This window comes from Athene noctua, chromosome Z (assembly GCF_965140245.1).
Source record: "Athene noctua chromosome Z, bAthNoc1.hap1.1, whole genome shotgun sequence".
Taxonomy (NCBI): domain Eukaryota; kingdom Metazoa; phylum Chordata; class Aves; order Strigiformes; family Strigidae; genus Athene; species Athene noctua.
The window spans coordinates 64,096,899-64,124,824 of record NC_134077.1 but is presented as its reverse complement, the minus strand read 5'-3'; the positions used below and the strand labels follow the sequence as shown (position 1 = coordinate 64,124,824).

Below are 27,926 nucleotides of genomic sequence, written 5' to 3'. Positions count from 1 at the left end.
TCCTCCTGCAAGCATGAGGAATGCACCTTTCTGTTTGCAGGGGTGACTGGGTCATGTCCTTGGTGCTGCCAGTCTCAGGGCAGCTGCTGAGAGCTAGCGCTGGCTTTCAGCTAGCCAAATTCAAGCCAGTCCTTTCTCACTACCTGAGGCATTTTGATACCTGGTGCAGAGGTGGATTTAGCTCTGTACTGAACTGTAAGTGAAGTACAGACCTCAGTTTATGAAGAGAGGTAAAATTTATGCTAAGAAGAAATTGGTCAAATCTCTTCCAAGTAAAAGTGCTAGAAATTTTCCTTCCTGTACAGCTTAGCTATAATGTAGACATCACAGTAAGGATAATTGTGCATACTCTCTTAACCTATGGGAGATTTTTCTCGTATTGTCACCTTACCTGAAAACCACATGTTGACTGTCATTTTCCACACTCTCCAGCAACCTCTTCCCTCCTCCCTCATGTTCAAACCTCATGGGCTGGTATTTTTTATGCTGGTGAGTATGTGTTGCACAGCTCCATGCTTACATTGCTGTTTCAAGTATTCTTTTCCATTTTAGATTTGTATAGCTGAAAAATCTCTGCATACATTGGTATTTCTTTTGCTCCATTTAAGTTGTTTTATTCTTGCTTCTAGCAATTTCTCTTTAGTTTTCTGTTTCTGCACTCTTTAATTTTCATCATTCGTTAGCTTGGTACTAGTTGCTTTATCTTTTTTTTTTTTTTTTTTTTCCTGCAGCTTTGAATATTGTTTTTATTGAATTTACAGTTCTATTTCGTCTGGTTTTCACTTGTACTTTTCAGTATATATCTCTTTCATTTCAGAAGTCAGCAGTAGTAAAATTTCACCTTGTATTTCTTTGAAACAGTATTATTGACAACATTACTGATAGTTTGAGATTGGTAAAATGGCATTATAGGTTTAAGAAGTATTGTAGAACTGTCTTTGACCTAGCTTGAGACATTGCTTAGGGAACTGACAAAGACAATGCTTGAGTTTTTTAGCATGTGAAGAAAGAATGTTACAGTGATCTTCATTGAACTGCTTGTTTTCTCCAGAAGTGGAACTAAAGTGCAGTCACAATCCATAGGGGAGAAAAAGAGAAGAAAGGAAATACTAATAAATCCTATGCAAAAGGACATGTGCTTTGTTTTATTTTGCATCTAAGAGTCTGACCTGTCCCATTTCTTGATCCTCTCTAGATCCCTAGTTGGTTTGTACCACTTGCACTTTCAGGATGACTTTCTGCTTTTCTCTTCCCTTGTTGGGTTTTTTTCCTTCTTTTTCTTTTTCTTTTTCTTTTTTTCTTTCTCTTTCTCTTTTTCTTTTTCTTTTTCTTTTTCTTTTTCTTTTTCTTTTTCTTTTTCTTTTTCTTTTTCTTTTTCTTTTTCTTTTTCTTTTTCTTTTTCTTTTTCTTTTTCTTTTTCTTTTTCTTTTTCTTTTTCTTTTTCTTTTTCTTTTTCTTTTTCTTTTTCTTTTTCTTTTTCTTTTTCTTTTTTCATTTCTTTTTCTTTTTCTTTTTCTTTTTCTTTTTCTTTTTCTTTTTCTTTTTCTTTTTCTTTTTCTTTTTCTTTTTCTTTTTCTTTTTCTTTTTCTTTTTCTTTTTCTTTTTCTTTTTCTTTTTCTTTTTCTTTTTCTTTTTCTTTTTCTTTTTCTTTTTCTTTTTCTTTTTCTTTTTCTTTTTCTTCTCTTTCTCTTTCTCTTTCTCTTTCTCTTTCTCTTTCTCTTTTTTCTTTTTTCTTTTTTCTTTTTCTTTTTTCTTTTGCTTCCATGCAGAAAAAGCATAGCAATGTCTGGGAGGTCAGCTATTAGCAACGATGACCAGAAACCTCTAAGCCTTTGGTCTTTCAGATCACACCTCTGCTATGTCAGGGGCACTGAGGGTATTAATCAGCACATGTGAAATCTTTGAAAAGTCATGTGGTTGATGGCACCTAGATCATGACCAGCAGTAGTCTCTCCCTCTAAGCTAATGCATTTCAGCCATTCTGGGACCTTTCCTTGACAGAGATTATTAACCCTGGATAATTATGTCATTGTATGAGCAGGTAGTCTCTAAAAGTAAGCTTGAAACCAAACACATTTTCCTTTCTAGGGTTAAACAGGATGTGAAATTTAGCACTGAAGTGAAAGTGTCGTGTACACACGTCAACTCTGCAAAAGGTGAACCCATGAAGAATTGTATTCATGCACAAAGTCTGCAGATGCTTTTTAATTATCTGTTACAGAATGACATTTAAGCATTTACTGCTGGTTTTAGTTTTTTATAGCTACTCTCTGAAAGTCTTTATATAGCCCTTAAAAAATTCTAAAAATCCTTTCAGTTTAGTAGTGTTAGATGTTAGCAGCATGATGAACTTGCAATAAATCTGTGGCATGTCCAAGAAGAAAAAAATTCACCACCATCTGTAACAAGGAGAGAACTGTGCCCTGGTTATGAAACACAGCTCAAAGATAGCATTCACTGAGTCATAGCTCTACCACAGTTCATGTAGCTGATGTAGGTGAAGTTAAACTGTGTACAGAGATAAATCTTACCATTTTTCAACTGAAGGGTTAGCTCAACGTAAGTACGAATGCAGCACCTTGCAAAATAGAGCATTGTTCATCCTAAACAGTCTTCAGACAAACAGTACCTTTCAACGTCTAGTAAGTGCAGCAGACAATAGCATAGTATGTTCTGTATCTTTAAAATAGTAAGTGTAGAACTTCACATGATGGTGGCATTCTCCAAGAAAAGATCTTCTTTATCATCATCTTGAATATCAAAGAATCGTTAATGACATATCCCTGTTGTTGGTAGTAGCTGACTAAATTGTCAACAGCAATTACAGGCTGTACACCCTTATGTGATTCAGAGTTTAATGAATACATAGTTATTTTAAGGAACTCTCTGTAACACAGTTTCCTGTTAATGGTGCCCGTGTAAAGAAGGGAGGAAACTCTCTAGTTCCAGTGTGAAAAGAAGAGAAAGCATTCTACTGGAAACCTATTTTAAAATTTTTTAAAAACCATTAAGAATATATATTGTGAATACACACTGAATTCATTTTTCATCTCAAAGTGTAAATAGGGATCCTGAATAAAGGAAGCAACACACTATAATTACATTTATGTTTTACAAAGGGGAGTAGTAGTATTCCCCTTTCTCTGAGAAACTAATATACAGACACGTGAAATAATGTGCCCAAAGCAATGCAGCACTGGTGACTGGCTGAGACTTGAGACAGGTATTCAAATTTTTCACTGGAACTTTACAGTAGGTTTCCTGAATTTCCTCTGTGTGCACATTATATATGTAAACCAAACAAGTATAATGACATAATATTGTCAGCTAAGGTTGCTGGTTACAAGTTTTTTGCCTCATGCACATATAAAAGTTTCAGACATAACATTTAATATGTATGTTTGCATGTTAATTTCTTCTTAATTTTCTGTAAAAGTTCTCTATTGAGTTCTGATTTGGTAAAAAGCATTCTGTCATGTGTCTTTGCAACTCTATATTTGACACAAATCATGTATAAATATGATAAAACTGTGCAGCCAAACAATCTGAGGCTTTCAGTACATCTTTTCCTTTTGACTCATCAGAATAGCAGATTTCAGATTTATGTGCAGGAGCTTCAGTGTTTGTGATTTCTATTTCTTCAGTATCACTCCTGCTGTACATGCATTATTCATCAGAGATGTAGTTAGTAAAGTATTTCAATACCTGTGATCGCTGGCAGGTAGTTCATCTTTTTATACAGATATTCAAGGGAGAGAGACTTCTGAGAGGATGGGAGAGAAGCATCTGCAGTGTGAAGAAGTTGGGATTTGAAGAGGGAAATGCAAGCATGTGAAATGGATGAGTAGTCTATTGGGTAACCTGCAGACAGTAAAAAAGCTGCAGGAGAAACTTGGGGTGGGGACGAATAGGGTTCAACAGTCATTAGAGCTTGGATTATTATTTTACTGTAGGCTAGTGGTACAGTATGGCCAGATAAGGTTGCTGCCTATAGCTGAAAACAGCCTGAATGGGGCTGAATGTCAAATACTCATAGTGTCTGCTATCTTGCATCTTTTATAGAGACATCTTTCAAAAATGCCCTGTGCCTCCTAGTTGGAGTAAGAAGAGATTGGGCAGCAATTACTTCAACAGTGCAGAAGTTTGTGCACAAAAACCATGTCAGGATCCCTTTTGTATCAGGACTGGGACTGTTCCAAGATGCTTCAGAAGTTATCCACAGAGACTGAGCCTTTTGTTCTTTCTTTTTCCTTGCATCCCGTTATTTTTGTTCAGGGCATTGTATAATGTCTCTCTTGTGACTCACATCTTATCTGACATCTTCCTAATCAAAACTAGAACAGTCGTGGCTGACCTGATAGTAAATTGGACAAGATAGTAATAAATGCTACTTGTGTGGGAAATGAGAGCAAGATTGTTTGTTTAAGACTGAATTATGATACCTCAGAGAATGCCCCTAAATCCAGACACTGGGGAGAAAGCCATGTCAGGATGGATACATGTCTGACAGCATACCTGGGACTTCTCTGCTCTTCAGCTGCCTTGAGAGTGCTTGCAGAAAAACAGAACCAAGTTGTGGTGAGGATAGTGGTTTTGAACCTTCTACTGTTATATTGGTAGTATATTTCTTTTCTGAGGGAGAATTTTTTTATAAAGCCTAAAATCTTACAATTGTGATACAAAAGTGAAGCAAATTTTGAGTGAAGACACATTTTATTTCTGAGTTGTTGCAATAAACCTGTATCTGTGCTGACTTCTGTGCAGTAATGGTTATCAGAGATATTGTACAAATCTCTATATGATGAATACTGTTTCCTCTCTGCAATCCCAGTTTAAGTCTAACACAAGAGTAGGGTTTTTTTGAATGTGAAATCGGTAACAGGTAGATTTTAAAGATAAAGTGTATGTCCACTGCTTTGCTTGAATAAGTGTGTTTGCGTGACCTAATGACCTTCCTTGGCATGAATTTACCATTTCTTCAAATAATTAGTGCTCTTTTAAGAAAAACAACAAAAAAGTTCACTCTTCACTGATTTGGTGGACCTGTCTTATTTCCCAGTGTTTTCAACACTGGCATCACTACTGGAGAGTACAACTTTTTAAAAGGTAGTTCGTGTTTGGGATTTTTTGTGCATAATTTTGGATCCTAGCACTCTTTTTTTCTTTTTTTTTTTTTTCCCAATGCCCACACACAGTTGATAAATCAGTACAAGCTGTTGTACTGTGCCTCTGAAACTTCATATTAACCTATCGTGCTTGGTGATTATCAGCCTTGAAGCAAGCAGATTTCTTTTTCTGCATGTATTTTAGGATGACGCCTCTGTAGCTATGCACTGCAGTTGTGGCCTAGTGATGCCCTGCTGTTTTAAAAGCTTTTCTTCTCTGAGTATTTCATTTGAGCCAAGATAATTTAAGAAACTTGTGCCGCTGGCTTTGCTACTGAAATTGGCCTAATGCGGAAGTCAGTTTAATGAGCCTGAAGACAAGAATTTAGGTCGTACATGTTTTTGCATGTGTTACATGTATGCAGCAGCTGCTCACATGTCAGGAAATACCTTATATCCAAATCAGTGACACCTGCCAGTCGCACTGTATCAGAAAGCAATTAAAAGTTTAGCAATGACCCACACAGTGCAAATATCATCATCTCTTTAACAATATTTTTTTAAATAGAAAAATTGTACTAAATGTGTGCAGTGTAAGAATATATTTTTGTGTTTGCACACTTTTTTTTGACATGCAGATATAAACTAAAGTCCCGAGGAATTGCTACAGCAATAAGTAATAATTTTATCTCATACTATATAAAACATTACATTACTTAGTATGCTGCATTTCTGTGCCTAGTGTTCAACTGGACTCTACTGGGAACAGAGTCTGAAGCTTAAATACAGATTTGTGGCCTGTTTTGTAAACAATCAGGATGCTTTTCATCAAAAGAGTATCCATCTGTGCTGATGGGTTTTACCACAGATTACCACAAACTGCTGTTGCCTTCACAGTTTACAAGTTAATTGCATTGGACAAAATTTTGTTTCCATAGGGGAATGGCTCGATCTGTTCTCTTAATGGTAATTAATTTAGAAATGCAGATACATTGCTTATGATTTTCAAATGCAAATTTCACTTAAAAGTTTCTAACTTAAGTTTTAGAGTATTTACATATTCTGCAAGATGATGTGGACGTTTGTTTTTTGCCCAGAAAATCAGCTCTCTGCATTTTTCTAAACAAATAAACTGTTCTTGTAGTAATTTTGCACTAATGATCACTTTAAATTCAGATCTTTGCTTTCCCTACCAAAAGATAATTAAACTTCCATGAGCTTTCTTTTGATGCTAATACATCCTATTCTTGTTTTAGGCAGTGATCACCTAATATGTCCAATCTGGTAGGATGTATAAAATCAATACTTTACCGTATCCACTTTATATATAGTGATGTTTCCACTGTTTATTTAGCCAAACAGTACTTAAATGGCAGAAATTTCAGTATACCTAAGAACAGGGTTGTAGTCCCTAAACACAACTAGAAGCATAGAAAAAGGACATAAGATGGTCATTACAGTGTGGACAGGTGTACTCTTCACTGGGTAAAAAATTGTCTGGATAGCTGGGCCCAAGGATTGCGGTGAATGGCATTAAATCCAGTTGGCGGCCAGTCGCAAGGGCTCAGTATTGGGCTCACTTCTGTTTAAAATCTTTATCAAAGATCTGGTTGTGGTGATTGAGTGCACCCTCAGCAAGTTTGCAGACAACATTGAGTTGGGTGGGAGTGTTGATCTGCTTGAGGGTAGGAAGGCTTTACAGAAGGATCTGGACAGGCTGGATTGATGGGCCAAGGCCAGTTGTATGAGGTTCAACAAGGCTGAGTGCCAGGTCCTGCACTTGGGTCACAGCAACTCTATCCAATGCTACAGGCTTGGGGAAGAGTGAGTGGAAAGCTGCCTGGTGGGAAAAAGACCTGGGGATGTTGATCAGCAGCTGGCTGAATGTAATCCAGCAGCGTGCCCAGGTGGCCAATAGCATCCTGGCGTGTATCAGAAATAGTGTGGCCAGCAGGACTAGGGAAGTGACCATCCCCCCTGTACTTGGAACTGGTGAGGCCGCACCTCAAATACTGTGTTCAGTTTTGGGCCTCCCACTGCAGGAAAGACATTGAGGTGCTGGAGCACATCCAGAGAAGAGCAATGAGGCTGGTGAAGGGTCTAGAGAACAAGTCTTATGAGGAGCAGCTGAGGGAACTGTGGTTGTTCAGTCTGGAGAAAAGGAGGCTGAGGGGAGACCTTATTGCTGTCAACAACTACCCGAAAGGAGTTAGTAGTGGGCTGGGTGTGTCAGTCTCTTCTCCAAAATAAGAAGTGATAGGATGAGAAGAAGTGGCCTCAAGTTGCGCCAGGGGAGGTTTAGATGGGTATTAGGAAAAAATTTCTTCATCAGAAGGGTTGTCAAGCATTGGAACAGGCTGCCCAGGGAAGTGGTTGAGTCACCATCCCTGGAGGTATTTAAAAAACGTGTAGATGTGGCACTTAGGGACATGGCTTAGTAGTGGTCAACGTGGCAGTGTTGGGTTTACAGTTGGACTTGATCTTAAGGGTCTTTTCCAACCTAAATGAATCTATGATTCTGGCACAAAATTTGAAGCACAGATTTCAACAGAATTTAATCACAGTTACAGTCACTATAGTAAAGCCTGTCTGACATGTGGAACCTAAATCTTAGTTCCGTAAATGACTTCAGCACAAGTCCCAGGAAAACTCAAACTTTTGAAGTCCATGTTTAAGCAACTGTTTCTCAGAAGGGCCAACTGTCCCTGTCACTGTAGTGAAATTGTTATACTGCTTCGTGCTCCAGCTCTAGTGTATTAGATGCACCTTGGGAGGGCTCTAGTTCAGGCCTTTGCCTGAGCTCCACTGCTGGGCAGTCCACCTGAGGCAAAGGCTTCTCCTTATTTCCAGCATAAGCCTCATCTTGTGCCACTGTGCTCATGGGGCCAATGCATACTCACAGCACCCTGGGTGCTGCTGCCCGCTGTTGCTGCTCAGGCATACGTCTGGCCCTGGCTGAGCTCACTACCAACCAGCACCCAGGGCTGTCCCATAGAGCTGCTTCCCCAGGCAGCAAGGTCTCTAATGAACAGCTGATGATATTCCAGGGCAGACCCTTGAGGAAATCCAGCTGTTACCAGCCTATAGGTAGAGTATGAACCATTGGACATGACCCTGTGAGACTGATGATCCAGCTATTTTTTCATTCTTCTTGTTCATGCAGACTGTAGCAACCAGGCAGGGATGCTCTCAAAAGGCTTGGTAAAATTGCTATAGGTGTGTTGTGGTTTGAACTCAGCCAGTAGCCAATTGCCACGTGGCCAGATTTTACTTCCCCCCACCCAGTGAAATAGGGGAGGGACAAAAGAAGAAATCTGTAGGTTGAATAAAAAAAAATTAGTAATAGTAACAAAAACAACACTGATAATAGTAATTCAGTAATGGGTAAAATGCAGCAGTGGCTTACCAAGCAGCGACTGGTACAGAGCCTGTCCCTTGCAGCGATCCTACCACACCACAAAAATCCTGTCATGCTGACCCAGAAAGTGAAGATGGGCACGAGAGAGCCCGCGTCCACTTATATACTGAGCATGACGTCAGTCAATATGGAATGCTCCAATGATGGATTGGTCCCGGCCCTCTAGCTGTGCTCCCTCTCAGCCCAAGGAAAGTTAACTCTATCCTGGCCAAAACTAGGACAAGGTGACACCTGATGTGCTTTCCTCATGCCCAGATTTCGTCATTCTGACACAGAAGGCAGTCAAGTTGGTTTGCCTTTGACAAATCCATGCTGACTGTTTCCAGTCACCTTCTTCTCCTTCAAGTGCCCCAAAAATGGCTACTGAGAGGACTTGCTGTATGATTTTCTGAAGGACAAAAATGAGACTGTGGTTACCTGGGTCTGTCTTCCTGTCATGTCTGGAGATGGGTGCAATATTTGCACTTCTTCTGCACCAAGAGGTTCTCCCCCAGTCTCCACAATCTTTCCAAAATGATAGACCGCACCCTTGCTAAGACTTTGGCCAGCTTGCTCAGTAGCCATGGATGCAACCCCTCTGGTCACATGGATTCATAGTAATCACATTTTCTCAAGAAAGCCCTGATTTATTCCTCTTCTACTCCCAGTAGCTCCTCTCCTCTTTGAACTATGACATAAAGGATGGAAAACATTACCGGTGAACACGAAGGCAATGAACGCTCCAAGTGTCTTGGCCTTATATGCACCCCTTGCAATAATTCCTAGCCCACTCAGCAAGGGACTCCATTTGTCTCATTTATTCTTTTATTACACTGATAGAAGCTCATCCTGCATGTCTTGGTGTCCCTTGCCAGTTCTGGCTCCAGTTGAGCTTTCAAGATTTCCAACACTGTCCCTGCATACCCAGGCAAGGCTCCTATATTCCTTCTTTGTAGCCTCTCATTGCTGCCATCTCCTGTGTACAGCATTGAAGCTCAACTTTGAGTGCCCTGCTTAGCCAAGCCAATAGCCTGATGTGTTTGCTTGTTTTCCTGAGCATGGAGAACATACTTGTGCTCAAAGGTGGCAGCCTTTCGAGTCCTAACAGACTTGCTACACTCCTTTGCCTCCCTTTACCACCTACTGTGGGACGGAACAAGCTGAGGTCACTTCCTCTGCACAGCACTATGTTATGCTCTTGTTGATAAGCCAGCTTTGCAGAGGTAGCTTGGTATCTTTGACATGGGACTGCACTATGCAGTACAGATATGCATATGTGTGGCAGTGGTATTAATCAAGACGTTTGTTACTAATCACAATTTTGCAGCTTTGTCAACATCCTTAACATCAGCAAGTTTTATTGCCTCTGTTGGTCAAAGTATTTTCATGAGATAATTAGGCATATAGAATTGAAGATAAAGCATGAGAGGATGTCTAGACCCAAATGTTTCACTTGCTGACTTAGTTGTCAAAAAATAGACATTTACCACCTGGAGTAGAAGCCAGCAATCCTGTGCACTGCATTGGGGCTTCTAAAACCTCCATAAAGCAGCAAAACCTGTCTGAAAACCCTTACCATTTTCTTCACTGGAGAGACTGACAGAAGTAATGGAAAATTATCATTCTGCTGTGAATAACTGGCATTTATTTTATCCTTTGTAAAAGATGATGATTCAAAAGTAAAGATTTTTATTAGTTGCAGCAGGCTACCATGAAGTAATTAAAACATTTCATTACAGTGCAATCAAAATATGTAGTTTATAACTTGTGGTTACATACAAAAGAAAGGAAGATTGGCTGTGTCTTAGCAGCAGTTAAGTTTGTAATGAGTGCCAGAATGCCTTTGCCTGAGAAATCACAGTTGATCATTTAGGTTCTCAAGAGCTATAGATGAATGGATTTTTAATGGGTAATTAAATTAAGAAATGCTACATAATTAAGTCCAATGGATCATGAAGAATTTTCCATTATATTTTTGCTATGCAAGCAAATTGGTTTTCTCTTGTGCATTTAGTTACTGTAGCTCTTTCTGGTTCCATTTTAAGTGGGAATTACCCAATGAAACCTCACTGATGCCATGGTAAGGCAAATCAGGCCTGGTGTTTTTTGATTTACACATATGGAAGGATTCACACATTGTGCATTTGTAATGTTATCTTCTACTGTTCTTACCTTACTTTGTAACCTGTACATAGTAGTTGTTGACTTAGTTCTCAGTACTGTCAGTATCATGATAGAAAAGGGGTTGGCGAACCAACTTGTCACCAACCTCCAGAGCAAAGTATCTTCCATAGGATCTGTTAAAAACACAACATACCTAGAAACTCAAATTCGTCAAATTAGGAGGAGCGTGATTTTCTAGCCCTGTACAGCTTTTTGAGATTATAGAAAATTTCCTAACTTGCATGATGCTAAAACCAGTTCTGAGGTAGTAGAGAATTTTTGTGGAAAAAGCTGAGAGCAGCCTACTTAAATACATAGTATTCTGTTCATGCACATTTCTCCTGTGAACTGAATTATCTTAATCTCTTCTTTTGGTCATCCTTCACTTTGTGTGAGTTCCTTCTTCTCTCCTTCCCTCACCTCCAAATGTCAGTTCAGCCAAGCATAACATTTTTAGTGAACGGCTAAGGCTGTGAGATGTCAGAGGTCCACATTTTAGTCTCTTTGTGAAAGACATTTTCTGAGTGAACTTACAGGGTCACTTGGTATGTCCAGTTTTGAACAGAATTTCTACCCTGGCACGGAGAAGACATTTCTCAGGTCATGGTGAAACTGGTAGAATCCTGTCAAAAAAACCCCTTTTCTGACCAACTGGCATTATCTGTCAAACTTTTAGAAGTTCCTGAACATCTCTAAATTTACTCTGTAGTGTACTGGCAGTTACTATTTCTGGTTATCATTCACATGCCTTAAACTATAAAAATATTTCATCAGTTATTAAAAGTGTTGATCTTGTGGGTTCCCAACTGTCTTTACAAAGAGCATCTGAATGATCAGAAGCTATTATGTAGAAGAGATTCCAGAGAAGGAGAAGACATCATCATGATGTGTCATTTGAGCTGTTTAAACAGAGCTCGGATCAGTCATCTCCTTGATTGTTTTACATGCAATGCCTAGTGTCATAGTAGCTTCAGTTTTATTGCTTTTGTCTGCAATTTGCAGGAGACTCTAAAGCTTATTTGTAATTAGGAATGTGAGAGGTTTTTAGTTTTTAGACACAACCTGGGGCAGTTTGATGCTGGAAAAGTTTTGTTTCATTTTACCTGCCAAAATGAAGGTATAGATCTCTTGAGCACTAGCGCCTAGGGAGTGTCAAGCCCATAGTCTTGCTGGATTGAACTGGCATGATGATGTATACTCTGCATAAAAATAGTCTGAGCTTTACCCAGGCAGACTTACAGCTCAAATACACCAGAGAGTGAAAAGTTGAGGGAAAAGTAGCTATTATTCTTCACGCAAAGAAAGTGACACAGAAACATTAGCAACCTCATTTCAAGAAATGGCTAGCTCTGTCATCTTATATGATTAGTGCATCTGGTCCCAGTCCTGCAGTCTTTTAGAGATTAAATTTCCCAGAATTTTAAATAGGAATCTTTCCTGTGTCAGGACAGCAAAACTGGAACTTTTTTTGTGTGTTGGCTTATTTTCCCAGTTTCAAATTTTATGATGATTGTAAAATTTATTATTATTGTATTAAGTTATTCAGGGCATAATGTCCTTATTTTAAACAGGTTTTTTTTTTTCACTGATATTCACACAGTGTAAGCGAAGAAAACACTCATTTGCAATTCTAACTGTTCATTTTGCTCTGACAGAAGCAGTTTTATACGTTAAAGGAAAAGTGAACTGGGAAAAAACCTACTTCAGAAAAGAACGTTATACAGCAAATAAAAACGAGAAACTTATCAGTAACTCCTAAAGATAAGTGCAGTGTTTGTTATATGAGCAAATTACATGCTTTTTTGAATTAAGCACAGTAATTCTTTCTTCAATTTCCTCAGTAATTTAAAGTAGCATTATCCCTCAGAGTGGCTGTGCTGTGGTAAGATAAGCTTGAGAATGAAATGGAAACTGTAGACCAGCGAAGGCTTCTCATCCCTCTGCTTTCTGCTAAATAAAATAGGTCATCATCATGCGAGTGGAGTGCACTGCAAGATTATCTCAGCAAAAGACTCGTGTTGTACTGATGATGAAACCATAAAACTATGAAGTCAGGGTGGCTTGTGGAACTGATGCATGAACAGATTCTAGTGTGGAATGTGGTGATTGCAAATGAAAGCAAATGGTTGGGTGGCCATAAGGTCGTGAGAGCTTATAATAATTTTTCTGACAGCTCCACCACTAGACACTGCTTCATGTTCATGGTGAACAGTGGGAGCTAGTGTATAGCTGGGGGTAGCCTTCCCTTAGAAAGAAGACTTTGGCTTGTGCATTTCTGGCATCTTTAAAAGGAGATGCTGTTGACCTTGGTTCTCCTAATCCCCCCCCACATTCTGTCCCTTTTGAGAAGCGTAGTGGCAGTACCAATTGTCTTACTGAACATCTCTGTGGTTCTGGAAGGCAGACTTCTCCAGGCTCCTGTTTCCCCACCACTGCTAAGGCCACAGCTTGCTTTCTCATGTAACTCTTTTGAAAGTCCTAACATAGACAGGATTCGATGGGTCACAGCCCACCTTCTCATAGCCCACATGTTTGTAATGGAGAGTGTAAGGCTTGAAGGATAAGAAAAGGATAGTAAGTCTTGAGAGCACAGCTAGTATATGTACCCATACAATTTTTTTAATGTCTTGATGTGCCATTGTATATACCAGGCTTATTTTCACAGCATTGCTTGTGTGTGGTGTTCTTTTGACTTTTGAGAAGTGCTAGCAAATTTGTATATCAAGAATCTTCTGTTTTTGTAGCTCTTGCTTAGCATTTGTTCATGCTTATGTTGGCATAGGGTGGCTGACATATGAAATTATCAGATCATAATCAGAAGGCAGAACACAACTGATTTGTAGATCCCATCACAGCTCATGCATACTTTAATGTAAAGATATAAAAGTGGTTTATTCTTCTGGGTGTTATCATTCCACACAGTAGCTAAGGAACTGGGACACAGAGAAAATGTTATTCACAGGTTCATGCATATTCGCAACATGACTTATTTATTGTCCACCAGTTTACACAACTTCAGAGTGACATATTGAGCATAAATGAAGTATGAAAAATTAGATACTGCAAAAGCCAATATGACTTCTCTGTCTCCATAGTCTCTAGATTCAGTTCTAGATATTTTTCAACTACTAAAATCCTCAGTTTTACATTGCCATTAGCTAATGGTAAAAGAGAAATACTAACACTTACATGTCTACATTTATATAGGTATATTATATATATATATTCATAAATTTTTTATTATTAAAAAAACCACCCAAACTTTACGTGTACTCATGCCTGTATTAGGATGTGCCAGCATGATGAACAATTATGCTGCAAATTTCACACCAAATCATTGACAATGCTGGCAATATAGAAGCTTAAGACACAAAAGTTCTTTATTCTTAAAGAGAAGGGACAAATTTTCTTTTTTTATGTGTTGTAATGCCACTGTCCTGTAGAGCTAAGTATTAAGGATGATTCACCTCGGAAACAGGTAGCATATACTGTCATGGTGCTTCCTAGCATTGGATTTTGTGTAAGTAATTTATGACCTTCCACATCTGCATTTAATTTAGAAGATCAACATGCTTTCATCTGAATATTTAGGATGTTCATAGTTAAAGTGTATCTGTGTTTTCATTCATTCCTTCTTTCTTACTTTCTTTGTGTAATGGTGGGTGTAATTCAGCATACCACTATTTTACAGCTTTTTAAAATTCCAGCAACCATTGTCAAGTCTCAGTTGTCCTTGCTATATCTTATCTAACTAAAGAGAAGAGTTAAACTGGTTGAGTTCCACCTTTGCCAACTGTATTGGAAGTCCAGGTGTAGGTAGGTCACCTGAATTTGCACAGTGAAAACCTCTTCTGAGTGGGATTGGAAGTAGCATTGTTCTAGTTGGAGCGAGTGTTCTGCCAGCATTTGAATGCCTGTTGGAGCCAGAGTACTTCTAGCCATAAAGGAGGTGTTTTTGGAAAACACTCCCTAGAGTAGGCAAAGCTTTTATGTATTATCAATCAATTAAAATGGTTAAAGCAGGGACTAATGGCTTTAACTGTGGACTACTGCACTAGAGTTGTTAAATACTGGTTGTAATATATTGTATCAAACAGCTGATAGATAGGTTGGCATTTCTTCAAAAGTTTCAAAATGTCTAACATTGCCGTTCCCTTTTGGACTGGTATTTCTGAAATCTGGCTAGTACAACCTTATCAGCTCCATATATTTTTGTTAACATAAGAGACTCAAGAACACAAGAAAGAAGTATTTTAAAAATCAGTGGCTTATGAGGAGAACCTTGACTTTGATAAGAATAACTTAAAATATGAGATTACTGATCAGTAGAATACATCATTTGTTATAGAATCATAGAATCATGTAGGTTGGAAAAGACCCTTAAAGTCAAGTCCAACCATTAACCTAACACTGCCAAGTTGACCACTAAGCCATGTCCCTAAGTGCCACATCTACACGTCTTTTAAATACCTCCAGGGTCACTATCATGGGCAGCCTGTTCCAATGCTTGACAACCCTTTTGATGAAGAAAATTTTCCTAATATCCCATCTAAACCTCCCCTGGCACAACTGAGGCCATTTCCTCTCATCCTATCACTTCTTATTTTGGAGAAGAGACTGACACACCCAGCCCACTACCACCTCCTTTCAGGTAGTTGTGGAGAAGTGCTCCATCACCTCCAAGTCTTTCTTGTAGTGCAGGGTCAAAAACTGAACACTGTATTCGAGGTGCGGCCTCACCATATGAGGGGACAATCACTTCTCCAGTCCTGCTGGCCACACTTTTTCTGATGCAAGCCAGGATGCTACTGGGCACTTGGGCACACTGCCAGCTTATATTCAGCTGGCTGTTCACCAACACCCCCGGGTCCTTTTCCCACCAGGCAGCTTTCCACTCACTCTTCCCCAAGCCTGTAGCATTGGATAGTTGGTGTGATCCAAGTGCAGGACCTGGCACTCAGCCTCATACAACTGGCCTTGGCCCATCAATCCAGCCTGTCCAGATCCTTCTGTAGAGCCTTTCTACAGTGAGAATTTTTCTGCCAATCTCTGTGGTAAAAGGTTAGCTCTGGAAGCTAAAGAATGTTTGCTAAGAAGCAAATTTTGCTCCCTTTCTGTTAAGAGAATTTGTACTTTGCAAACATTCTAACTCCAAGATGTGGTGAAAACTGGGATCCTAGCTAATTAATACACCCTTCTATTGCTGTGGTGTAGGGAAAAATGTATGAAATCCAATCACAGGTGATTAAGTGACTTGGCATATGTCACGCTCAGTCAGTGAGGTACCTCACTGTGAGAAAAGCTGTAAAGCCAGTGGCTTAACAGAGACCCACCCATATATGGGCAGAAGAGGTGATTAAAGCTGTGTGTTCATGAAGACTTCATAATATTTTTTGGAAAAATTAATGGAATCTAATAGCTTTATAAAACTGAGCTTATTCATTGCAATAGTTTATTCTCAGATGATGTTAAAATTACAAGGGATATAACCTGACAAAAAAACCCAACTGAATTTGTACTTGAAGATTTTTCTTTTCTGTGTAACTTCAGGTATGTATGTAATGATCCACGGTGGCTCAGAGCCTCAGCTGCTCTAGAAGACTGAAAGACTGACTGTAAAAGACTGTAAATATCTTGAAATAGTCAAACATGTAAATATTTGCAAATTTTGAGCTGGCCACATGTCCATTCACCAAGCCCAGCATTCTTTTTTATTATATTTTCATATGGATTCCATTGTTCAAACAAATTGTGAGGTAATATTAGCAAACAATGCCTATTTCATTGTTATATCTCAAAAAATCTCCATCTCCCTCCTGGTAATAAGACACTGCTTTGTAAATTAGGTAAAAAGCTAGGGAAAGTTTTTAATTACCTTTTGTCTCAGGAGCCTTCTTAGAGCATCAACATCTCGAATATGAGATAGAACCATAGACACATACCATCACCACTAAAGAAGAGTTTGTTTTGTTGATCCGTGTTATATTACGATCAATCCTGACAGTAGTCACGAGCCAGTTAGTGAGATCATAGCTATAGTATAATTTGTTTCCCATCAGTATTTAATGGTAATTTTTCTGATTTCTTTGGTACCTCTTAGAATTTCCAAGTATCCGAGAACAGCAGGCTCAGCCCTGCTTTTGCTTAATGTAGGTTATGTTTTTGTAACTGCCTATAGACTTCAGGGGTGTTGCTGGTGAATTGCAGTAGTTTTTAGGTCAGAGATGAGTCTTAGGTCTCTTGCTTTTTTGTGCAGGTTTTGTCTTCTTGTATTTTAAAATGTCCTTTGTCTGGTAGCTGATACAATGGTGAAAGGAGGAAAATTACCATCTTCAAATTTAAGTATTAATCCCCTAGGGCTGTGGCTATGACATCATTTGGGTAGGAAGGGGCTGCTCCTCCTCCCTGCCAGGGACTCTTGACAGAATCCCCCTGCTGACCTTACTGCAGAAGCAGAGCTGCATCTGCTCCTGGCCATGGTGCTGTGCAGTGTGTGCATACACAGTCCAGCATCAGGCTAAGTGGTGCCGTCCAACATTTTTTTCTTGTATCTGAATATGTTTTATCCAGTCTTAACTCATCCAGTCCCCTTTCTCTTCTTTCTCATTTGTGTACATCTTGGAAGCACAAAAAGGCACACCACTATTTCAGTCAGTTGAGGGCGTCGCCCCAGAAATACTCAGAGCTTGTCTGAGTATCACTGTTGTACTGTAGTGATCTCCTGCCCTTGATAACAGGCCAGTGCTTTGGCACCTATTGCTCTTACACCGTAAGTGTGAGACACAGTACATGAATTTAAGTAAAGAGCATTCATCTTAATTTATGTAGTGCTCATGTAAAAAAGTTAAAGCCTAAAGCAGATCTTGGCAATTTCTAAATGTTCTGTTATCAAACTGAAAATGGTGGATGGCTTTGCCCTGCTCTGTATGTAGTTAATAAATTATCAACACGGCTAATAGCATAACAAAATATACAGATTGTTTGGACTGACCCTTTGTTGTGTTGTACAGACTGTACATTTTTAGACATTGTGGCAATAGGAACACCAGAAATAAAATGTACATGAGTACCAGTAACAGCTTATAGACATGCTTTTTCTCACAGATTCCCTTTAATGTCTTGTCTTTGGCAGTTAAAAATTAATTCACTGACAGATTCCAGCAAATGCACTTTCAAATGTAAAAGGGACAAGTTCACAATACCACAGTTTCTAGAGCTGTTAAATCATATTTAAGCCATGTTTTGTTCTCTTGGCCTCTAGCAGCTTCTGAATGTTCCTGGCATTCTCACATTTTCAGATGTTGAGGGCCAGGCTGTCTTTCACCCAGCAGAAGGTATGCAGGCTGGTATACATTATGTAGAGTTATAAAATATGCCTGTAAATTTCTCATGCCATTATTTTGCCCCTTTTTTGGCCTATGTCCTCGTTATTTCTGCTGAATAATTCATTCCTATACTGAGAGAAAGAAATTAGAACCCACTCCAAGCTTTAATACTCTGTAAAAATGAGTATTTGATTTGCCTAGCAAAGTCGTGTGTAGTAACCTGCTTTACCAATCATCGTTGCATCACTGCTTGCATAATGCTGATCACATATTTGGACTCCATGTTTCGTGGAGATCTTAGCAAGGTGTAAACTGTTCCCTAGAACTCTTCACCTGCTAGGTCTTCATGTGACATATTCTAGTGTTTTTCACTGTTGGCATTTTGTGCATGTAAGTTAGCTGGATCAGTAGCCAAGGCTAAACATTGTTCTCCATGACGAGTGAATTTGAACTCTCCCTCCCAGTTGGCAGCTTAAACCACTGCTGCAGGAAACAGTTTTATGTTAAAGTGGAGGAAGATGAGCTCAAGCAGTCTGCTGATGTGGTTTAAGAAACCATGGGATGGGTCACCTGTATAAGAGGAGTCTGCTATGTAGTGAGCTATCATGTGCCAAGTGAAGCAGTGGGAAGAAAGTGATGATTGTTTCTGCTGAACTGAGAAACTGTGTGGATGGAGCTGCATTAGAAGTGTGTGATTGAAATAAAATGGATCATGATCCATAACCATGCTATACCTGGGCTCCAGATTAGGATGCTAGCTGTATGGATACATGTTCTGTGTTCTCTTTCCCTCTTTTTCTGCTCTGTGTACTGTCATACAACTCTGTATATGGTTTTAAGATCCACAGCTGACCTGCCTGAAAGTGCAGCAACAAAATTTAAGTCTGCAATTCTACCTACCCAGAGGAAGCATCTTCCCCTTAAAGCTTCATGAAAATTGCTTTGGAGAAATGAGAAAAGTATGAAAGTTTGAATGAATATGTAATTTCATAGTTTACACTCTCCTTCTCAAATACATGGTAACAGAATGTGATAGGTCAGGTGCTGGCAACTGGTAAGTGTTCCAGATGAGAAAGCTGGTACTGTGCACCTTGCTAGACAAGAAATCTGAGAACCCCCAAAACTGTTGGTGTTCTTGCATTAGTTTTGCCCCTCTCTGAGACATTCTTATTACTACCCAGCTCAATGAACCGATTACACTGAAGAAACACTCAGGCAGCTACCAGATTTTTTGGCACTTTGGGAAACAGAGCACAGATGTCCTCTTCCTCTGTGGCAGTGTGTAGGGCAGGGCTTCCATTACTGCTGTGTGGAGAACCCATAAGGGTTGTGGATCTGAATCCAGATCCCTTTGCACAGGAGTAAAAAACCTGTGAGCATTTTATTGCCAACAGGCCCACTAAAGGGAATGGGTCACAGTACTGTTATTACCAGAAGTAGAAATACCATGTGGGAATAGATAACATGAGAATAGATTCTCAGTTCCATTTCTGTACTGAAAAAAGCAGAGATTGGCACACCTTCTAGCTAACACAGCCACCTTTTTAAATGCCAATTTCTTCTCTGTTTCTCATACTGGTGACCTGCTGGGGACAGAGAGTGTTGAAAAAGCACACAGTGTTCTTTCTGACTAGCCCCAGCTTTCTGGCAGCTTTTGAGCTTTTGCCAGCTTCTCTTTGCCACTCTGAACTGCAGAGGTGTTGGGGTTGTGACCAGCTTTCTGGCTCTTTGCAGAGAAGTGTGTTTGGTAAACATGCAAAACTTCGGTAGTTAGTTTAAATGCATGAAATGGATTATCTTGGTTATCATGGATGCGCTGCAGTGACTCAGCTATCAGCACACTTCTGTCACTGGAATGCATAATACTGATTTAAATTTTTGTCTGCCCTAGGTAAGTACTACCTCATCTGTCATGGTGGGTGCCTCTGTGCAGGGACTTTCAATACAGAGATACCATGTAGGGCACTACAACACCAGCACTTCCTTAGTAGTTCTTCCTGCTTTCACCCTGTTTTATTTCACTTACCAGTGGACAGCCTCCAATGTAATGCAGTGGCACTGCAGCAGAGGCTCTGCAGTAACTCCTGTCGGTGTAGAAGCCTGCGTCATACTTTCATATTGTGTGCTAGTGGTGATTGTGAGTAACTCTCCCTGTGGTGCTGAAGTTGCAGAAATTCCACAGTGTGGTCCTTGCTAGTAGTCAGAAAGTGAAATGCTATATCAGATTGGTAGAAGAAAGGATTGATCCAAACACCCTCTTTCCTCCCCTTTGACAGCTTCAGCTGAAAATGAGAAAAAAGAAAGGCAAATCAGGGATTGATTCTAAATGAAGGGAATAAGAACACAGGATAGGTTCACAGTGCGTATTTCTTACACAGCAACATTGCTGGAGGTTGGGATCCTGATGTCTTTTTATCCTTCTTGGGGAAAATTAGTTCCACTGAGCTATTTTGCTTTTGTTCCACAGTATCGCTGGCATTACTGGAGATCCCATCCCACAAAGAATTTCCTTCGTGACTTGTCAAGCTTCAGCAGTCTTAGCATTTCTAGTTCCTGTGTCTTGTATATGTCACAGCAATAGCCCGTTTCCCTGGTTTTGACCTACCTTCAGACTGTTAGGGGAGCGCTTAACAGGGCTGTGAGCTCTCCTGCTAACAGCTGTGAAGACTAGTGAGGCCAAGCTATTGTATATATATAAAGAGTACTTAGAAGATGCTTTGTGAGAGATGAAGGCAAGCCTTTTAGAGTCCAGTTATAGCTCTCCCTTTTCTTCTAGAGTTTCCAAAATGCAGTTCACTTCCTGATGTTTTAATAGTGCACTTTATTATTGACATTCTGCATCCTGCAGCAGATTCAAGGGAACTTTTAAGGGAGAACAAACCTACCCAGCCTGTGGCTGGTGTGTTGCTGTGGTGGAACAGGCCAGTGAACAAAGACTTCTAGCAGGAAGAAAGTGATTTCAGTGCTATCAGAGGAGGGAGTATATTAGTTCCTGACTAAATATATAAAAATATATTTCCTGATTATATATATCAAATAGATATAAAAAAATTCCTGATTACATATATTAAATATGTTTAGTCATATTATATATGACTAAATATATAGATATGCTCCTGATGGCAAGCAGTAGCAGGTGCAAATTAATGCTTACAATTTTCCTGTGTGGTAGGCAAGTGTATTTCTTCATTTTGCCAGGGAGAATGCGAAACATCAATGGCATAATCAAAGTCTTAGTGCAAACAGGAGATTAGCAGTGAAGTTCCCTGGAGATTCTTGGATCTCTGATTTTTTCCCTTTTGCCTTTCACAGTGTCTTACAGATTCTGTGGTAGCAGTGAAGTCACTTGTGTTCCTCAGTTGTGCAAGGTAAGGATCTTCTGCTCATGAGCTCCAGCTGGCATTGTAAGCTACCCTTGTAGCTGTCCCAGCTGAAGAAGAGAAATTTACTAATGAAATGTAAATAGGGATTACTATATCTTAAATGTACGTTAAATTTGGATCCTACTTTTGTTTCACTATTGTAGTGGCTTGTTCTACATTCTCACGCCATGCCTTATTGACAGTCACTATTTTGTGCAAGGTTTTTACAAATTAAAATAAAAATAGAGAAAAATTCAAAGAATTTGAAATGCAAGGGAGAGGGTGATAAGCTTTCCTGTCTTGTTTAATGAAAGTGTGGCTTTTGCTCAGTTTCTCTAACAAAAGAGTGCAATATAAGTGTGAGCCTAATCAGACACTTCTGGCTTCTGATGAGATTGATGACATCTATTGAGTTTGTTGAAGCTTTCCAAGACTAATGATATTGAATCATTTGGCTTGTTAATCAGGACTTCCCTCATCTAGATGACTCTTCCAGAAAAGCTGCATCAAGATAGCTCTACCTCAGTTGAAATCAGATGTTAATTTCCTTCCCAGGACAGGATAAGGTGCTGTGAACCAACACGGATATTTTCTACAGCCTCTTAATGTTTCTGAAGATAAGCTATCTCCAGACTAATCTGGAAAAAGTTCTTTTCTTTTATATTCTAATGTGAACTCTAATGAGAAGAAGAAGTCTAAAATACAGCTAATTTACATATGCTTTTGAGATCAGTTTTTCTTTCAGTCCCTATTCTAATTTAGCTGAGATCAGCAGAAAATCTCCTCTCTTGCTTACTGATGCTGCTGAGTGTGATTTGCCATGAGGAAGTATGCTTCATTATCTGCAGAGAACCAGGGCTGTGACCATAAATTTGAATTGTAGCTTTCACATGTTTCGTGTGGTAACAAATTCTGATACCATAGATGTTAGACTGTGCAGGATCAGGCAGAAAAAATAGCCTGCAAGTGGCAGTTTTGTCTTACTGTAGCATGAGAAGTGACAAAGAGCATTAAAAAAAATTTCTTGCTTAGAGACTGTGCTTTTTATAAATGTCCTTTTGCAAATGTTTTCTCCTTCTGAAAAGCCTACAGTGTTGGCAAACCTTCACCATGTGTACACAGACTTTTTCCCACTAAAATGACAGACTTCTTCCCATTAAAATTTGTATTTTTCACTACTTTCTTTTGCAAATGTCTTTCCTGTGTTTGCAAAGCTAACAAAGCATCACAGCATTTTAGACCCTATTTGAAAATCTTTAGCAAATCTGAAGACACTTCTGTTACTGGGCTTCCAGAACACAAACCCTTACAGTGACAGTCAAAAGTCAAAAAGACAAAAAATGCATGGAAGAACTATAATAACCAGTGGAACAGAAATGAACAATCAGGAATGAGAAATCAACAGGGTGACTTGCATTTAACAAGTATGAACTACAAAGAACATTCTTTTTCTCCATCATGAATTTGTAAGCTCCATTCATTACTGTTTCCTGTAGCTTTCATATTAATAGAGTCTTTGTTCCTACCACCCTGTCCCCTGTGTGGTGATTTGATAGGACTGTAGTGTCAACACCCTTACTTTTAGGGATAGAGAAGTTATGCCGTGGAAACTGAACTATGTGGTAGATAAGAAACACTGTGGAAGGATGATCTCCAAAATACCCGAATGGGAAAACCAGTCTCGCGTTGAGGTAATGGTAAAAGGCATAAAGTAGATTGGAATTTGTTGTGTGCTTTGAGTAAAAATGTTGCTGTGCTTCATATTTGGAGCTATGAATGCATGCCATAAAGAGACTATTACTTTTTCAGTCTTACTGTGGTGTGACTGCTTTGCAAACAGGGCAATTTGCATCATAGGCAAAGGCAGTGTATTGTGGTGGTAATCTACTCAAAGCTGGTTTTCTACTCCTGTATGGAAGGAAAGCTGCCTTCTATACATGCTGCCAAACCAGAATGTCATGAAATTAATAGAGCTGCAGACTCAAGTGACTACTATTGTAATTTAATGTGGATCTTGCTGCATTTTCAAGTTTGGGTAGTGGCATATAGTAGTGTGCAAGGTTTTCTGGTAGCAGTTGTTCGAACTGTGAATTGTTCAGAAGGCACTCTAGTATGATGCAGTATCATACTACTGAAGAACATAATTCTCATGGAATAGCTATCTAACACACATTTGATTACTATTAATATCTTGTGAGTAGTGAGAGATGACAGTATCAGATTCATATCATCATTAGAGAACTGATGTATGGGGTATTGTACAAGTGATCATCAGTGAATTCTATAAAAGGCAACTGGAATTTTCAGCAGATTCATAGTGACTGGATAAGCACTTTTTTGTCTTTCGTGACACACTGCATCATGACACAGCAATACAAAAATAAAGTTAATTGCTCAATTATATGAAAAATTGAACAAACGGCTCCATAACTAAGACTAGTAAGTTTTGTTGTTTCACGTGAGATCCATGTACTAAACCAAACTTCTGTCACTATGGCTTATATTCCAGATTCTGTCAGCATTTGCCAAAAACCTGCGTTGATAGTATCTGCCAGGAAAAAAAAAAAAAAAAAAAAAAGGTTATTTTTTCCCCTAACTGTAGGATCCATGCCATTTTTGAGGTCCCTTCTGAAACTATTCTAACCAGAAAAAGTTAATATTCTTCTTCAGTAGAAATGGGATCTTTATAAAATTGGAATTTGCTCTAAGGCACATAGCACTTGTTTTCAGTCATATAAAATATGGAGATCACAACTGTAAAGCATGACATTGTTAGCTGTAGAAAAGGACCGTGCATTTTTGATGCACAAAAATGTTTTCATGACATTTTTCTCCCACCCAGAAAATGTTTGTATGTTGAATCTGTTATTTTTCATGAAAACATGCTGATATTTTAATGGTAATTTTATTGTAAAGGCTTTTTGAGGCAAGATGGAAGAGGTAATCAACAGTAGAAGGAGAAGTCATGATCACAAAATAACTAAATAATGTTGGCTGTGGTATCAGATTAGGTCCTGTTTCTTCCATATGACTGGACAAGGAGGAGATGTAGTATTACTGTTTTTTAAAAACCACTTAAAGGGCCTAGTTTTCATTCTGTTTTAAAGCAAGAACCAAAATGTTGAAACCTAGACTCAAGTGACATGGCAAAGGAGACTTGTTTTCTGGCTAGGTGTACCTGTGTCATGGTTTGAGCCCAGAGGGCAACTGTGCACCACACAGCCTTCACTCACCCCTTCCCTCCACAGGCTCTGGGAAGGAAAAAAATTAATCAAAAGGGTAAGGACAGGGAGGGGTCACTTACCCATTAACAGTCACTGGTAAAAGGAAGGTAAAAGTCAGACTCATTAGGGGAAGAAAAAACATCACTTTAAACAGAAGCAAAACCAACACTTAACAGATAAAATGGGACAGTGAGAAGCCCCCACCCCTCCCTTCTTCCTGGGCTCAGTTTTGTACCTGATACTTCTACCTCCTCCACTGGCAGCACAAGGGCAGGGTATGGGGAGTGGAGTCAGTCTGCCGCTTCTTCCTCCAAGGCTTGGGGGAAGCACTCTAAGCACTCTTCTGCATTTTTGCCCCTGCTTCACATTGGCATCCCTCCATGTGTCCCTGCATGTGTTGCAGTCCTCTCAACATCAAACTACAACAGCTGGGGCTTCTTCCCACAGAGTCACAGGGTCCTCCACAGCCTGCAGACAGATCTCTGCTCCTCCGGTGACCTCCTGTCCCAATCCAGTGTCAGGGGAGGTTTCAATATGATCCCAAGAGCGAGATTAAGACACAAATGGGGTTAAATGCCATATATCCAAAACAGGTTTTCGTTATTAAAACAGTGAAGAGGGCTAGCGATAGGACAGAATGGAAGGAAAAGACAGAAATAAAGCAAGGATGTGGGACAGGACTGCAAGAATAGTCACCACCATGGATCCAGCGGCATCCCGTTGGTCCTCAGTCTTCAGTTCTTCGGTGGTGGGTGCACACGGATCTAGCTTCAATGATGAGTGCACACACAGCAGAATTTTCTGCTGCCTTTTTAAGTTCATTGTAACAGCTGATTAGCATATCTGCCCACCTTTAGGTTTTTTCCTCTGGTCCCATCAGTTTTGTTGCATCTGGCTTCTGGGCAGGAAGTTTGCCTCTTATCAGTTCATAAGCAATGCATGCATGGTGTGTGGCCTATACAATAGGGCCACAAATGGCTACACCATAGGGCCAGCTCAGTACAGTCTGCCCCTTTGAGGCTCGTCTAAAGAGTCCAACATTGCAACTGCAAAGAACTGGGGGGTTCATCCTTCAATACACTCCCGCTTCTCTGGGCGACACTACCCAGACCAGTTCATGGGCCACAGCAGCTTCTCTTTGAAGTTTGCACAGACACAAGCAAGCTTTGAGACAGTCATAGGACATTTCAGTCTCCCACACCTCCATAGGTAGTAGTGGGGTATGGCCCTGCCCTCTCACCATGGGATGCAGGGAGGAGTCTCTGCTCCGGCACACCTGCCCCTCTTTCTCCTTCTTCCTTCCACTGACCTTGGTGTTCACATAAGTGTCCTTTTCACAACTCGTCCTCAAAGTCTCCAGCCCACCCTCAGGTTCTCCTTCTTAGAAACGTTATCACAGAGGCACAGCCACCATCCCTCATTGGCTCAGCCAATGGATCTGACTCAAAGCTGGGGCAGCCCACTGCTGTAGCCCCCTCCCCTGCTACCAGAAACCCTACCACACAAACCCAGCACAAGCTAATAGCTGATGATGCTTCTGACTGCCTCTGAATCTTTAGCACAAGAGCAGATCCTCAGCTGATGTAAACTGGCATAGATTCATGACCTTTGATAATCAAATCTGACAATCTTAGAGAATGGTGGAGTGGTAGCCTTAATGAAAAAGAGTTGATTTGGAAGATGGATATAAATGGACTGAAGAATATCTCTAAATTTAGTCAATACAGCTATGACATAGATGTGTGCTCTTTTGCAAAGGCTTAGGCTGCCTTCCTCGGGCCCACTGCTACCACGTGACCACTTTAGATTATGGCTTGGCAAAGGGGGCTTAATATCCTCTTCTGAAGAGATTTCTCACTTCTGCCTGAGGGGTAAGAACTCTTGAGGGTTTAAATTATTTTTTTTTCCTAAAATTTCAATTCTCATTTCTGAGTGCTGAATGGCTGTGGCGTTCAAGAAAAAAAAACCCACAACAGTATTTAAATTTTTAAGTGGGATTTTGGTTCGGCTCCTCTTTTAGTATGGTCTCTCAGTGCTTTTCCAAACTAGATTTTTGTCTGGATAATGGAGGTGAAGGTGAAGGTAAGTTACTACAAGTATACTTGAAATTACAAGACCTCCTGACCTTGTTAATGTATAGAAACCAGTAAAGTAGGATGTTAGTTTTAACATTAACCATCACCTGTGTTTACTAGCTTTTATTATTCCTGTTTTTTACTGCAATGTATATATATAATTTCACAGAATCACAGAATTATCTAGGTTGGAAAGGACCTTGAAGATCATCCAGTCCAACCATTAACCTAACACTGACAGTTCCCAACTACACCAGATCCCTCAGCGCTATGTCAACCCGACTCTTAAACACCTCCAGGGATGGGGACTCCACCACCTCCCTGGGCAGCCCATTCCAATGCCTAACAACCCCTTCTGGAAAGAAATGCTTCCTAATATCCGTCTAAACCTTCCCTGGTGCAATTTCAGGCCATTCCCTCTTGTCCTATTGCTTATTACTTGGTTAAAGAGGCTCATCCTCAGCTCTCTGCAGCCTCCTTTCAGGGATCTGTAGAGGGCGATGAGGTCTCCCCTCAGCCTCCTCTTCTCCAGACTAAACACCCCCTGACCCCTTAACCAGTTTCCCCAAGACCCTGAAATATCTCTTTATTGCTTTAGGAGCTTTCCTGGTAATGTCATCACTACCTACCTGAAAAACCAGGAGAGGGCAGTAGTCCTTGGGTCTCACTAGAGTGGGGAGTTTAGCTGTGAGGTCCTTGACCCGGGCCCCAGGGAGGCAGCAGACTTCCCTTTGAAGTGGGTCTGGTCTGAATACTGGGCCTTCAACACCCCTCAGAATGGAGTCACCCACTACAGTGACTTCTGGGGTTCTTTTTAGAACTGGCTTAATTTTCTTTTATACTCTTTTCCTAACTACCCTCTGTAGTTATTACCCACTTGTAAAATGTTTTGAAACCTGTAACTCCTTGCCTAGTGGAGATAAAACAGGCTTTGGGCAGTCTGATAAATTCCCTGTGTACATCCCTCATAAAGGGACCTAAAAACAAGTGCCTGAGAAGATGCCAGTGTCAAGATAAGCAACTGGAATCTGCTTCAAACTAACCCCCTTGAAACAGACATGAGCCGAAGGACGGGTGACGTAACTCCATGACTGTATGGACACAGGAAACCTTAAGTTCAACTAGTGGACACTGTGTGGAAGACTACGTGGACACCCAGGAGGGGAGGAAGACCCTCACTCTATTTTTACTACGCATGCTCAGACTACTGAAATGAATTCTGAGAACCCATTAGCATAAGACTGCCTTTTCCAGGAAATGGATGAATACGTATGC

General features: G+C 40.0%; 1 protein-coding gene across 3 annotated transcripts in view; it reads left to right on the top strand.

Annotated features, from left to right (window-relative positions):
• Positions 1–27,926, top strand: part of SH3GL2 (SH3 domain containing GRB2 like 2, endophilin A1) — a 103,703-nt gene that overhangs the window by 52,251 nt on the left and 23,526 nt on the right. Inside the window, exon 1 of one of the 3 annotated variants that reach the window (XM_074932598.1) lies at positions 21,338–21,358. The exons of the other annotated variants lie outside the window; for them this stretch is intronic. The gene's annotated coding sequence lies outside the window, so the exon portion shown is untranslated. Of the gene's footprint in view, positions 1–21,337; positions 21,359–27,926 lie in introns of those variants that run through there. 3 annotated transcript variants of the gene reach the window in all.